The sequence below is a fragment of the Podarcis bocagei genome (assembly GCF_964188305.1).
Source record: "Podarcis bocagei genome assembly, chromosome: 1".
Classification (NCBI taxonomy): Eukaryota; Metazoa; Chordata; class Lepidosauria; order Squamata; family Lacertidae; genus Podarcis; species Podarcis bocagei.
In genome coordinates, this window is record NC_138125.1 from 20,909,186 (window position 1) to 20,912,883 (window position 3,698).

Sequence of the window (3,698 nt, forward strand, 5' to 3'; positions counted from 1 at the left end):
GTTGAGACTGTTACACACTTCCACACCCACCCCTTTTAACGCAGCTGCTTTTGGCATGATGAAGTCACCGGCATTTGACTTCATAGCAGGAATAAATAACACCCAAATCACTCCCAGGATGTTGATAAACTAATTTGGCAGCCCAGTGTGGTCACTTCACTGTGCTGGACTAAGTATGCTCTGACGTGATTTTTGTAAAAAAAAAAAAAATTAAAGCAGAAGATAATAATAAAAATCTTTATTTATGCAAGCATCTTTTTCACTGTAGTTTTTCAGACAGACTTAAATTTCTTTTCTCAGGAGAAACATAAAGGTGGCCGCTTTTGCTTTTTAGACCATGCCCATAGAAAACCAGTGATACCCAGGTCAGTGGAACAATATAAAGTTTGCAGTTGGGGTGTGTGTGTGTGTGTCTATCGGTTAAAGGGAGGGCTTATTTTTAGGAGTTTGTCCACAGACACCTTTCCAGGTCATGTGGTCAGCACGACTGATGAGCGCCGCACCCCATCGTCGCCTTTGACTGGACTTAACCATCCAGGGGTCCTTTACCTTTTACCTTTCCAGGAGGAGGGCCAACCTAAGGCATTTTGGTCAAGATACCCCCTGCCACTATCGGTAAATGTACAGAAGCCAATTGGACAATCAGCTAATTCTCACTTCAGTTTTGGCAATAGGGCAGTGAGCTGTGAACAGCAGCTGGTTTAGGAAACTGGGGGCAGACTGCGCAGCACACACGGCTCCATCCTTCAGTACCTCATTGCTGCTCCTTGGCCCCCAGCATTTGCTGCCTTGAAGCAGCTGCCTCACATTATCTAATGACAGGGCTGGCCCTGTTCAGGTGTTCAATTCCCTCCCTTGACTGCTTAACTTTAAGATGCTGTTCACTAACCCTCAGTACTTGCTTTGATACTGTTGTGTTTTGTTTATTTGTTTGCTTGTTTAAAAAACTGTATCTTCCTTCTACAGATAGTATTTCCAGCCTGTCGGGGATCCCGTGAATAGTATAAGGTTGCTATGGCATCAGATTTGGCTTTATGATGAGGCAAAGCTCATTGAGAGTGAGGGCAAAACATGCTGAAAGTATGAAAGCTTTCTGCCCTGGGTTATTGTTTCGTTGTTTCTGTTACTATTTATTTGTGCTTTTATCTGGTGGTTTGCAGATGGGTGGTATACAGATCTAATAAATAAATAAGTCAGTCTGCAGGGAGGGAATTCTGAAAGGGAGGCATTCTTTCCTGAGGAGAGGGAACTGTTCCCGTTCCCTTTTGCTTCAGCCTAAGTTGTGACTGACCTGTTCCATTAATTTTAACAATATTTAAGTAAGGTCAACTAATTTTGACTAGCTAAGCCCCGCTGAAATAGTGGGACTTACTTCTTAGTAGATAGGTGGATGGGACTTCTAGTTTGTTTTTTAAAAAAAAACCCTCACAAAATTGAGCTTCAGTTTGAAAAACTAAGCATTATTATGTGATGTTGACATAAAAATCCTTTATGGAATACGGTGGTCTTGGGAGCCATGCTGCTGTGTTACGTAAATGGTAGAAATCGGTTTTCTTTTAGGCTTTGCTATAGACCAGGTGTTGCCACCATCCTGTCCTGTAGCTGTTTCTGAACTTCGGCTCCTGACTATTGGCTATGCTGGGAATGATGGGAGCTGTAGTCCATCACCTGGAGGTGAGGACTACAATGGCAGTGCCATTGGGGCAGGGCTTTTGGGTGAACGGCCAGGGCCACACTCAACAGATTGAGCAGGAGTCATTCCCCACCCCCCAGTGCTGCATGGCTGGCTTGTTACATCTTGAAGTGAGTGAAGAACTACACACAATGAGACCCTGAAGACCACTGTCTAAAATTACCTAAGTGCACCACACTTACAAATTCTTAAGAGCTGGTGGGCAGTGGTGCAACAAGCTCCATTTCCCCTTATTTAATGTTGACTCCTCTCTCCACTTTTTGCCTATAAATAGGAAAACACCCGTGTGCTTGTTTCAGCACACCTAGACTTCCTGCTAGACTCCAAAAAGCCCATTGGATTTGAAAGAACCTGAATTGTTTCAGAGCCAGCTGTGCCTGCTATTGGACTCTTGACGTTTCTGTTCTCAATCTGTCCGTTTGCAGAGATAGACAGGTTATTATAAAGACAACAAACATCTCCACAGTGCTTTCCTCCATAGGAAACAAACCATTGCCAAAGTTGCCTTCAACTTCCCACTCCTCTGGCAAGCATCATAGAAACGTTTCAAACATGTTGATAATTGAGAAAGGCAATACCAACCTTTGTGGAGTGGAAGCATAATAGATTAGTAGTTTGGACTACTGACTGCAACAAGCAAAAGACCCCAATTCAGCTATGTGCATCTGCAGCTCTAAATTAATGTTTCCCTGTATGAGAGATAGGAATGTCTGTGCTAAATTGCCAAAATTAATTGCATGTTCAGACCCAGAAACCTCCCCCCCAAATAAATTCACACTTGACTCAAATTTTTGGTTTGGTTTTTGGCAGAATTTAGGCCACAACTTTATTGATTACAGAAAGTGAGTGGTTGCATAGGCTCTAGTTCGACTAGCTTCCTGCCATGCAGGTAGCACTGACCCAGGGTTCCAGCATAGGTCGGCCAAGGGTGAACACCTGGATAAGCGGAAAGCCAGGCACAGGCTAACTCCACCACCCAAATGTCCCCCTGGACTCAGGCACGGGCACAATCCCCTCTCAGGAGTTGACCAAACCATTGAGTCCCTGGGTTCCTTTAACGGAATACCCTTCACATAGGGATGGCGAGAGCGTTCTCCCATCCCTATCACCTGAACCAGAGCCTATCCACAACCTTACAAGTTGTGACGATTTGCTACGTGGCAGGCGAAACCCAAATGGCAACAGCCAATCAGCCAAGTGGGGAAAATTCCTGCCGTGCCCCTGTCCCAACGACAGACGACACATGATGGCATAGCAAGGTCAAGCGCAACAAGCCCTAAAAGTTGGGAGAGGTGGGTGGGTGTTCCGAATGCATGTGCCGAAAGAGGACGCTCTGGGTCACGTGCATCGAACCGTTTGGACTGCATCCCATTGGCCAGATTGTACCCAGCTTCGAGGGACCTACCAATCCGGTGTTGTGGCTTACCAAATGTTCCCACCCACAACACAGGGTGTCGGTTGTCCAGGTCTCACCACAATACGTGCCCTCTTTAAGGGAGGACCTGATATACAGTCTTTCTTGTCGGGAAACTGGTGTCCAGTTCTAGGGGCAAAACTGAATGCAGCTGTCATTCCTAGATATTTGGCTCATCCTAGATGTGCATTGCTTCTATAGCAATCCCAGACTTGCCCTATGCTATATCTCAGACAAGGTAATGGCAGCTATTGATTATGGTGGACTGAATCCCTATGGCTAAGCTGGTGAAACTAGTCGAATCCATTTACAACTGAGCCAAGAAGAGTAAGGACTCTCCAAAGGACTCTAGGAATGTCTCAAGTTAATGTGGAAAGATGCCACTGAGAGAAAGAGCGGTATTGTGGTTAGTGTTGGACTAGAACCTAGGAGACTAGGATTCAAATCTGTACCCGGTCATGAAGGTCATGGGGTGACCTTGGGCTATTCACTATCTCTCAGCTTAACCTACCTCACAGGGTTGCTATGGAGATTGAATAAGGAGAGGGAGAACCATGTAGGCCACCTTCGAGCTCCTTGGAGGAAAAGGTG

The 3,698-nt window shown here is 45.5% G+C and overlaps 1 long non-coding RNA gene across 1 annotated transcript; it reads left to right on the top strand.

The window, feature by feature from the left end:
* Window positions 1–101: 101 nt before the first annotated feature.
* LOC308584761 lies at window positions 102–1,043 on the top strand. The gene is made up of 3 exons (XR_014006997.1): window positions 102–173; window positions 301–365; window positions 967–1,043. It is a non-coding gene; the product is annotated as an uncharacterized lncRNA (long non-coding RNA).
* Window positions 1,044–3,698: the final 2,655 nt, after the last annotated feature.